Here is an 11,808-nt window from a genome sequence, read left to right as displayed (position 1 = left end):
TTGATGGTGGTACTGTTCGTGGGGACTTTCTTTCATCCTTTTCTACCTCACACACCTTGAATCACAGTCAAACTGTGACCAGCTTCCCCAAAGACCATAATCTGATTAACTGGCCATTAATGATTAAGGGCCATGTATTGTATTTGAGGTAGATTGTTGAACTCCTTTAAACCACATATGGTGTGAAGGACAGGGGAATGCCTGTATTATTTTCTGAAAATTATGTGTTCCATGTGTAGGTTTGACTGAAGCTATCCCAGGAGATTTTTCCCCCCAAAATGACATAATGTCATTTTCTTAAAATATCCTACTAAAATCTCCTGGATTGCTTTCAGTAGTCACCGGGAGATCAATGCTGATTTCCGGGAGACTTCAGGCCAATCCTGGAGGGCTGGCAACTCTAGGTTTGCTTGTTATTGTGATTAAAAGGGGTTGAGGCAAGCAGAAGTTATTTACATGCACAATTTTACCTCAGACTGTGTGGAGTTGTGTAGTCTGGTTTGTCCCTACAGGAAGGGGGATCCAGGCAGGAGAAACTAGAACAAAGAACTTTGTGATGGCTAAAAGACAGTTCCTGGAGGAAAGGACAGAGAGTGAGAGTCAGAGACTGCTGGGGAGCAGACTGACCCCCAGCATGCAGAGGTTTGGGTGTCTGGGATAAATTGGGCCTATCTAAACGTACAGGTAAGATGTGTGTGTGGACAGACCTTTGAATGTGTTAAAAAGCCTTTCTCTTGTTATGTTATGTTCCTTCTGTTGTCATTAAGCAATACTTTGTTTTTAAAAGGCAGTTTTGGGTCACTGTATTAACCACTGGTCCCAGCTCCCAAAGGGAAAACTTGCAGGCACCAAACCCAGTCAGGCCTCCAGAGCAATCACAATTGGTGCACAGGACGTTGTAACCTGGGAGGTCCGCTGAAGAGTGGGGGAACCATGGGATGCCACCCAGGGAAAGGTGAAGACGCAGAGCCTGTCACCTGTGTAGGTGCACTCAGAGAGACCAGAGTGGGGTCAAAGGTGCAGCTAGCCCTGAATCATGACATATGGGTGTATGTTTTAAGAACATTTAGGGCCTGATATAGTCAGGGACTCTGTCCATTGACTTAAAGAGGCTTTGGATCACACCCTTATATAGCTATGTGCCTAATCAATACCTATGTATTCAAATAAAGGACCACATTACAAAGGAGTCAAGATTAGGTTGGACCACATTAAAACCACCAGATGACTAACTCAAAGGCAGCCCAACTCGTACAGGGTTCTAAAACTTGGAGGCTGATGTTGAATTCCAACTGATGAATTCTCCCCCTTTTTATTGCTCCCTCATTCTCAGAAATCTGTGTTTATTTGTCAGGTTACACCTAGCTGAAAAAGCTCTATCTCACATGACTTCCATTTGCTACTATCATTTTTCTCAGAGACTGTACACTCCCTGCAGTTCCTGTAGAGAAGGCTGGTCATAATTTAGCTCTTTCTTTGAGAGAGGGCGAACTGAAGTTCATGGAGATTTTAAGTTCACTGCTAAACCTTAAACATAACTAAAAGTTGGTAGCATATTTTGGTTATAACGGGGAGTATAGTGATTAGAGGAAACTGGAATCTGACACTTTTGTTTAACTGTCAGTGAATGAGACCAGATACAGTGTCATACTGGGAGAACTCCTGAACTCTGTCTCTTGCCATATCTCTCTAGCCCAGTGTTGAGTCTTTTGCTTATTATACAACAAACATAATGTTGAGGAACCTCACAGGCTTTGCAGGGTCCAAATAACCATGTTTGCTAAATATATAAAACATGCAAGAGCAGGCTACCTATACACTGCCCTGACTGGTTTCTGGTGGGTTCTAAAAGCACAGGAGTGCAACTAGTGGGCTCACAAATTATTTAGAGAAGTGATTTTTCTTTAGGCTGCATACCCCTTTCCAAATAATGTAGTCTATCACATACCCCCATCTGAGATAGGGTCATAATATATCTATAACTAGATTGCCAAGTCTTGCTAAATAAAATGTGTTGTCCTTCATTACAGGATTTTTCTCACATATCCCCTAATGAGAACTCACTTACTCGTAGGGGTACATGTACCCTAGTTTGAAAACCACAGATTTATTGGGACACTACCCCAGAGGAATAGTCTATACCTACTTCCTGTTAAGTATCTGTAGAGCCCACAAGATGGACTATGCCACAGAGAGTATCATATCGTATTTTGACCCAAAGGATGGCTTTTTTATAACCTAATCTTCTATATATGATGCGAATGTAGATAAAAGTTCCTCTTTATGGAAATCTTTAGTAAAAGGCAAAAGATTTATACCATCTGAAGAGACTACAAAGTAGCTGAATCTTTGCAATAGGAGGTTAATCTCCCTGGAGGAAAGCTGGGCAGGTGGGAACTTGTTTAAACTATTTCTCCTGAGGAGAGAGTTTTCTAACATCGGCCATCTTCTGTGGAAGAGCGTGCTATGTTGTTCCATTCCTATATATCAATCTAGCACACAGCCCAAGAGTAAGAGGATTCTGCATTTGGTATTGAGAACAATGTTCTAGTATTTTAACTGTTTTATTTTTGGTCATGAGAGAGAATGAAATGGAGAGAGATTAACACTCATGATGTGAAGAGCATGCCTAATGTAAATACTCACTAAAATGAAAATGAAATATGATGGCATTGGAAGCAGATGACAATTGCCTTTATGAAGTGTCACCTAAATAAAAGATTGCATTTCACACAGGGTACTAATCTGCTCAGTGATTGTATTTAGTCTGCCAAATCATAGTTTAAAAACAAAACAAAACAAGAGAGGCTAAAGAATTTTCAAACTGAAAGAGCAGTGCTGCAGATGTGACTTGTAATTATCTTGCTGTTTTGTATTCTGCTGGAATTTCACTGCATTGAAATGCATTTCTAAAGATCTGAAAGGATTGCAATCACATCTGGAGGTTATTTTGTTGGCATAATGGATTAGTAAATAGTATTACTGAAGATGAGAAATGATGCTCTGCATATCTTCTATCTGTACATCTCATACTTCAGGTAGTTTGAAAAACAATGTTACCTGATTAGTGATCATCCAGGTTCTTATATCAGATTTAGAGTAAAGTTCTGAAGCCAACAGTGAGGGTAGGACTTTCAAGATGTATGAATATTATCCAATCTTTGTTCTATAATGTTTTGTAAATTAAAGATAAATTGAGCTGATGGAAACCATCTAGTGAGCAAGAATAATTCTTGTTTTGAAAGATATTTTGTGGCCTGCATAGTCACATAATTAAAAACAATGGAGACTTTGTAAATAAGAGCAAAGCTGAGAAGGAAGGAATATGGAAAAATTAGGTTAGCGGAAACCTTTCCTGTAGAAGTGTCAATGTATCTAGGCCAAACATCATTGACTGAAGAGATGGGAAATATAATGCACAAACTGCAATGAGTCAGTTGTCTAAACACCTGGGGCCAAATCATCAGATGGTGTAAATCAGCACAGTTCCACTGGAGCTACACCTACTGAGAATCTTGCCCCCTATACTTTAGCAAGTCATAGATGTTTGATCTTACTTGCAGAAATACTAAAAATATGGCACCATAATATTGTACTGTGTTACCTCCAGTCCTTGGTGAACCTAATTAATTAAAAATAATAGAAGTGCTGGCCATTTATGACACCTTTGCTGTTCCATTCATGGGTGAGCTTTGTTTTCAGAAATGAGATCTGAGATGGAGGAAGTAGGCAGTGTCACCATTGTGACCAAAAAAACTCCCAATGATCTGCACCTCTCCCTCACAAGATGACAATACCCATAGCTACCAGTGCAAAGATATACTGTTGTGTCCAAAACTGAAAAGCAAGCACCCTTCATAATACTCCATAACATTCATTTCTTTAACTTCCTATTGTCAGAAATCAGTTTGAAAGTAGGGTTGCCTCCAGGATCGTCCTGGAGTGCCCAAGAATTAAAGATGACTCTTAAATGAAAGATTATGTCATGTGATGAATCCTCCAGGAATATGTCCAACCAAAATTGGCAACCCTAGTTGGAAGAGTATGTTCCAGTCTTTGCCTGCTGTAATTGATAACTAATCAGGGTGGTACAGGCTACACAGAAACTTAGGGAAATTAGAGAAAAGTAAAAATGCAGCAATCTGTTAAAAAGGAACAGGTCAGGAGCAGCCTTGGCTAAAGCAGGAGCAACTCCATGAGCTTCAGTCAATTCCATCCCCTATTTTTTTATTTCTTTACAGTTATTTTACCTCACAGTTGGAAGGTTGACATTCTTCTCTCTGATCTACCAGGTAGCTCTTGGCTCTCACATGCTGCTTTTCTGAGCTGTCTAAACTTCCATTGCGAGAACAGAATAGCAGAGTTCAGGTTCTCCATATGGATCTGAGAGGAGAATTTTGCTCTCATTTTTTTTCACCAGAGCTCCTTGAAGATCAATACTGACATAGAAGCAAAGGGCACAGCAATTCTTGCAGATATTGTAAATCATAGGGATATTCGGTGTAATGAATATATGACCTTTTCACAAACATGTCTTGGCTCTGGAGAGGTGTCAGGTCTGCAGTATGCACAGGGAGTCTTGGTCTAGACATGTGTTACAAGCAACAGATCTACAAAAATCGTCCTAATTGACCATGTCGAAAAATGAGATTTTTGGAAGGAAGGGGAGAAAAGGTTGATCAGGGTGATGGAAAAAGAAAGGGCAGGAACAGAATACTGATTTAGCAAAAATGTCTGTACAATATGAAACAGACACACTTTTAAAAAATTTATATAACTCAAATCCTGAGGTAGCTAAGGTAATCTAATAATAATGACACCTAGCTCATATATAGCTCTTTTCATCAATACCTCTCAAAGTTCTTTACACATAGGCCAAGATTCTATATAAATATTTTTAAGTCTGAGTCCTTAAAGAGACTGGTTATGTATTCTGATTCTAATGCAGAAGCAGACACCATCAGTGGAAACTCTGTGCATACGTCATTAGTGAGCCCATCAGGTAAATTTTATGCAAACAAAATAACTGTTTGCATGACTCAGTAGCTGGTGTTCTTGCTATCGCCTTCCAGCATTCATTCAGAACCCACTTTCAGTGCAGCTGAGAATATACCAGATACTGAGGCATGAAAACACGTCCTTTGTTTATAAAAAAATCTAACTTGTTGGCCAATTGGTTTAATGTGACCAGGGTATTCATTGATGGTGTTGACATGTGTATTAGTATTAAAATCAAAATATATAGCAAGTCTGACTGATAATGGATTCTGAATTATGAGAATGCCAGTGACTACTCTTACAGGTAAACATGGGGATATTTCATTCAGAAGGCAAAGGCTTTGCTGAAACTATCCAGGCTGATATAGCTGCTCTGTCACTGATAGTGACGAATAATCTGTTATACCATTTCCATGACTACAACACATCACTGAAAAGGAATCCTCTCATCTTGTGCCCTAGTAACATCTAATAGCCCTGACTTTCTTGAAAGGCAAATGGGTAAACAAAAAATCAGGCATGGCTTCAATTTATTGACAAAGTGTTATGTCTGGGAAAAAAAACAGTTTGCTCTTCATAGTGCTAAGGTCCACAGCTCGGTTACAGTGGGTGCTTCAACCTGCTTGCAGTTTGGGGGCAGAACCAGAGCAGCTCAGTCATTGTTAGTTGGCAAATGCCCCGCCTTGTGAAGTTGCCTGCTGTTTTTTCTGTCTCCCAAACAGCCACGGCCTCCCTGGTAGCTTTTCCGAAGCAAATTCCAGACTTTATTTCAAATTTGTGACTAACATTTTGGTGCAGTAATGTGTCCTGTTTGAAATGGGACTATATTAATGTGAACTTGGTACCTCTTAGTTTGTGCCAGCAGGGTCTACACTGGGCAGTCATAGTTCAATACATTATAGACTGATAGACTTTAGGATCAGAAGGGACCAATATGATCATCTAGTCTGACCTCCTGCACAAAGCAGGCCACAGAACCCTACCCATCCACTTCTATAACAAACCCCTAACCTATGTCCGAGTTATTGAAGTCTTCACATTGTGGTTTGAAGACCTCAAGCTGCAGAGAATCCACCAGCAAGTGACCCATGCCCCACGCTGCAGAGGAAAGCGAAAAACCTCCAGGGCCTCTGCCAATCTGCCCCGGAGGAAAATTCCTTCCCGACCCCAAATATGGCGATCAGCTAACCCCTGAGCATGTGGGCAAGACTCACCAGCCAGCACTCAGGAAAGAATTCTCTGCAGTAACTCAGATCCCATCCCATCCAACATCCCATCACAGACCACTGGGCATACTTATCTGCTGATAATCAAAGATCAATTGCCAAAATTAAGCTATCCCATCATACCATGCCTTCCATAAACTTATCAAGCTTAGTCTTAAAGCCAGATACATCTTTTGCCCCCACTACTCCCCTTGGAAGGCTGTTCCAGAACTTCACTCCTCTAATGGTTAGAAACCTTCATCTAATTTCAAGTCTAAACTTCTTAGTGTCCAGTTTATAACCATTTGTTCTTGTGTCTACATTGGTACTAAGCTTAAATAATTCCTCTCCCTCCCTAATATTAATCCCTCTGATATATTTATAAAGAGCAAGCATATCCCCCCTCAGCCTTCTTTTGGCTAGGCTAAACAAGCCAAGCTCTTTAAGTCTCCTTCATAAGGCAGGTTTTCCATTCCTCGGATCATCCTAGTAGCCCATCTCTGAACGTGTTCCAGTTTGAATTTATCCTTCTTAAACATGGGAGACCAGAACTGCACACAGTACTCCAGATGAAGTCTCACCAGTGCCTTATATAACGATACTAACACCTCCTTATCTTTGCTGGAAATACCTCTCCTGATGCATCACAAAACTGCATTAGCTTTTTTAACGGCCATATCACATTGGCAGCTCATAGTCATCCTGTGATCAACCAAGATCCCTCTCCTCCTCTGTTGCTTCCAACTGATGTGTCCCCAATGTATATATAAAATTCTTATTATTAATCCCTAAGTGCATGACCTTGCACTTTTCACTATTAAATTTCATCCTATTACTATTACTCCAGTTCACAAGGTCATCCAGATCTTCCTGTATGATATCCCGGTCCTTCTCTGTGTTAGCAAGACCCCCCAGCTTTGTGTCATCCACAAACTTTATTAGCACATTCCCGCTTTTTGTGCCAAGGTCAGTAATAAAAAGGTTAAATAAGATTGGTCCTAAAATCGATCCTTGAGCAACTCCACTAGTAACCTCCTTCCAGCCTGACAGTTCACCCTTCAGTATGACCCGTTGGAGTCTCCCCTTTAACCAGTTCCTTATCCACCTTTCAATTTTCATATTGATCCCCATCTTTTCCAATTTAACTAATAATTCCCCATGTGGAACCGTGTCAAATGCCTTACTGAAATCAAGGTAAATTAGATCTACTGCATTTCCTTTGTCTAAATAATCTGTCACCTTCTCAAAGAAGGAGATCAGGTTGGTTTGGCATGATCTACCTTTAGTAAAACCATGTTGTAACTTGTCCCAAGTACCATTGACCTCAATGTCCTTAACTACTTTCTCCTTCAAAATTTTTTCCAAGACCTTACATACTACAGATGTCAAACTAACAGGCCTATAGTTACTCAGATCACTTTTTTCCCCTTTCTTAAAGATAGGAACTATGTTAGCAATTCTCCAGTCGTACAGTACAACCCCTGAGTTTACCAATTCATTAAAAATTCTTGCTAATGGGCTTGCAATTTCATGCGCCAGTTCCTTTAATATTCTTGGATGAAGATTATCTGGGCCCTCCGATTTTGTCCCATTAAGCTGTTCAAGTTTGGCTTCTACCTCAGATGTGGTAATATCCACCTCCACATCCTCATTCCCGTTTGTCATCCTTCCATTATCCCTAAGCTCCTTATTAGCCTTTTTAAAGACTGAGTCAAAGTACTTATTTAGATATTGGGCCATGCCTAGGTTATCCTTAACCTCCATTCCATCCTCAGTGTTTAGCGGTCCCACTTCTTCTTTCTTTGTTTTCTTCTTATTTATATGGCTATAGAACCTTTTACTATTGGTTTTAATTCCCTTTGCAAGGTCCAACTCTACATGGCTTTTAGCCTTTCTCACCTTATCCCTACATGTTCTGACCTCACTAAGGTAGCTTTCCTTGCTAATCCCACCCTTCTTCCACTCCTGTAGGCTTTCTGCTTTTTCTTAATCACCTCTCTGAGATGCTTGCTCATCCAGCTTGGTCTACAACTCCTGTCTATGGTTTTTTTCCCCCTTTCTTGGGATGCAGGCTTCTGATAGTTTCTGCAGCTGCGACTTAAAGTAATTCCAGGCCTCCTCCGCATTTAGATCCACAAGTTCTTCAGTCCAATCCACTTCCCTAACTAATTTCCTTAATTCTTTAAAGTTAGCCCTTGAGAAGTCAAAAACCCTAGTCCCAGATCTATTTCTGTTTATCCTTCCATCTAGTTTGAACTGAATTAGCTCATTAGAGTACTCCACAATTCATAGCCCCATAGTCTGGACACCCATATAGACAAGCCCCTGGTCGTAGCTTTACTACTGATTTACTCTCTGGCCTTTAGCAAGCTGCTTAGCTTTTTGGTGTCTCAGTTTCTCCATCAGTAGAATGGGGATAATAAAGTACTTTGAGGGCTAGATGCAGAAAGCTCTATATAAGTAATAAGTATTAAGTGTCTTTATTATTATTCTCAGAGGCTTATGGCTAAGTTCAGGGCCCACTGAGACCGATGGGACTTTGCTATTGATTTCAAAAGGTTCAGTGTTTGGCTTCTAATGTTTGTCATTAGTGAACATTGATCTTCCTAAATTCTAACTAGCTAGTGAAAAGCATGCTTTGTCATGTGGGTCAAGTCTAGACAGTTTTCATCCACTTATCATCTTGCAAAAACCTAAAGTCTCCTGCAGTCTCACTCAGTAGCATGTTATTTACTACTCTTCCACCCAGTCATCTCATTTGTGGGCAGATGGATTTCCCTGATTTGTGTTGTTTTTATTATTTGACAAATGTTTTGGGATGTAAATTTGCAACCTGCATCTACTAACCATGGGGCTGGAAAACTCTAGCAATGCTGAAGGGGAGGCCAGGATGATCAAAAGCATTGATCTCACTGATAAAATTCTACAGCCCTGGAAGCAGGTTATCAACTTTAACTCAGCAGGAACATTTCAATTATTTGGTGGCAATAAAGGGTGGTGATGGCTCAGGTTTCACTAGTGTTTCACTATAGAGAGCAAGAAAGATCTGAAAGCATTTGTTTTATAACAGCTACTGTGACAGAGGCAGCAGTGTTAGTGTTTCACAGCAGCAGACTGGAACCTGCCGTTCTTGGTTTCAGGTGCCAAATCTCTTACTGACTCACTGTGTGACCACAGGCAAGTTATTTAACCTCTCTATACCTCAGTTCACCAATGCGAGAAATGTGTAAAATAATTCATACTATTTTATGGATAACACAGATAACTTGTTTTAATGTTTATATGTCTCAGAACTTCTTGGTCGTGGAAACTCTACAATACAGTGAGTTCTAGTTGTCTTGCTGGCCAGAGGTGTTGGTAGTTTGGATAAGCATGTGAACGTCTCAGCATTTGGCTAAACTTAAAAAGAGAACAAACTTGCAGTAGTAGTGGCAGGGACTAAATGCTCCAGTTGGACTTTTCCAACTTTCGGGCCTTATTCAGATCTTTGAAGCCTCCAGGGGCTTGGTGTATATGTAGAAAAACCAACCCTTTTTTGAGCTTTGCCCATCACTAGTTTGAATACTCAGTGGCATTTCTGAGAAATTATCTTGTCAACCTTCCTTTGGGTTTATGCAACACTTAGTAAACTGTAAAATGTGTTAGAAGGTAAAACTGAATCAGTGAGTGGGTCAGGTACTAGTTTTGTATTTTGTTGTTCATGTGCTCTCCAAACTGTTTTGCAGGCATGCGTGAGTCTGCACAAAGGCTGATGCAATCTTCTGTCAGGCCAGGATTCTAGATGAGAGTTGTTTCTTCCTGCTTTTGAGATGAGCATGCTTCTTAAACCTTGGAGTAGGCCTTTCCATTGCAAGATAATGTAAATGAATTGAATTAGGTATGAATGAAGGCATAAAGTGCATAAAAGTAACTCTGACTCTATGTAGTTCAACTCACATTACCTCAGATATTAACTAACCGGAATGAAGAAGTGGTTTTACATCACATGTATTGGTAGGCGTGCTTTGAAACCCATTGACTTTGGATGTTGAATGTTTCATTTTAGAAAAAAGTTTCAACAGTATATTATGATGCTATTTGTACAAAATGGGCTTGTGCTAAAAGTTTCCTCATTTTCGAACTGCTAGTTTTATATTCAATAAAGGGTAAACTGCTATCAAATATATTTCCAGCTCATATAATCTGGGTCTTAAAACTGTAATGACTCAAAAGCTAACACATAAGTGACATGGTTCAAATGAATAAATTAACAAATACAGCCAGAACAGTTAAATAACTTTGTGGTGATGTGAATTAGTAGGCAGAAATGTGAGCAGCACATTTTGACACATTTGCTGACTTTTTTAAATTCACAGTTAAATGCTACAGGGCCATTTTTTGTGTGTGGCAGTCAGTGAGTCAAATTCTGAAGGTGATTTAGTGTAAATTAGCCCTTGTTATACTCAGAATCCCTTATCATAAATTTACAAAATGGAGACTTCTTTATCTTACACCTTCATAAATGTTCTTCTTTCTCCTTGGGCTGTGTGATATACCAGTGTAGATATCTTTACATGCCACCAGCATGGATGTCAGTAAGTCTGAGGAGTTTAACTGAACACTGGCTTTCTACTACCTTACTATGTTTCTCTCTGCCACTGCTAATCTAATCTATATCTAGGTTGCTTTCCATGATTAAATGTTCTCTTGATCAGAAGTAGCATCTAGTATAAATACAGCTAGGACTTAACTAGCTATGAAATCCATACCCAGAATGATGCTTATCTTCTGTTTACATGACAATAAGTGAATAAGGACTTCTACATAGTTTTGACATCTCAAACAAATATACTCGGCTACTGAATGATCAAGATGCTAAAGGAGCACTCAAGGACAATAAGGCCATTGCAAAGAAACTAAATGAATTATTTGCAACAATCTTCACAGCTGAGGATGTGAAGGAGATTCCCAAACCTGAGCCATTCTTTTTGGGTGACAAATCTGAGGAACTGTCCCAGATTGAAGTGTCACTAGAGGAGGTTTTGGAACAAATTGATAAACAGTAATAAATCACCAGGACCAGATGATGTTCACCCAAGAGTTCTGAAGGAATTCAAATATGAAATTGCAGAATTAATAACCGTAGACTGTAACCTGTCATTTAAATCAGCTTCTGTACTGAATGACTGGAGGATAGCTAATGTGATGTCAATTTTTAAAAGGGGCTCCAGAGGTGATCCAGGCAATTACAGGCTGGTAAGCCTGACTTCAGAACTGGGCAAACTGGTTGAAACTATAGTCAATAACAAAATTGTCTGACACATAGATTAACATAATTTGTTGGGGAAGTGTCAACATGGTTTTTGTAAAGGGGAATCATGCCTCACCAATCTGCTAGAATTCTCTGAGGGGGTCAACAAGCATGTGGACAAGAGGGATCCAGTGGATATAGAGTACTTAGATTTTCAGAAAGCCTTTGACAAAGTCCCTTACCAAAGGCTGTTAAGCAAAGTAAGCTGTCATGGGATAGGAGGGACGGTCCTCTCATGGATTAGTAACTGGTTAAAAGATAGGAAATGAAGGGTAGGAATAAATGGTCAGTTTGCAGAATGGAAAAAGGTAAATA

At 39.8% G+C, this 11,808-nt stretch overlaps 1 non-coding gene across 1 annotated transcript; it reads right to left on the bottom strand.

The window, feature by feature from the left end:
- Positions 1-2,224: 2,224 nt before the first annotated feature.
- On the bottom strand, positions 2,225-2,336 carry LOC127058676 (U5 spliceosomal RNA). Its single transcript, XR_007776426.1, has one exon. It is a non-coding gene; the product is annotated as a U5 spliceosomal RNA (small nuclear RNA).
- Positions 2,337-11,808: the final 9,472 nt, after the last annotated feature.

Source organism: Gopherus flavomarginatus, chromosome 9 (genome assembly GCF_025201925.1).
Source record: "Gopherus flavomarginatus isolate rGopFla2 chromosome 9, rGopFla2.mat.asm, whole genome shotgun sequence".
Classification (NCBI taxonomy): Eukaryota; Metazoa; Chordata; order Testudines; family Testudinidae; genus Gopherus; species Gopherus flavomarginatus.
This window is presented reverse-complemented; position numbering and strand designations above follow the sequence as displayed.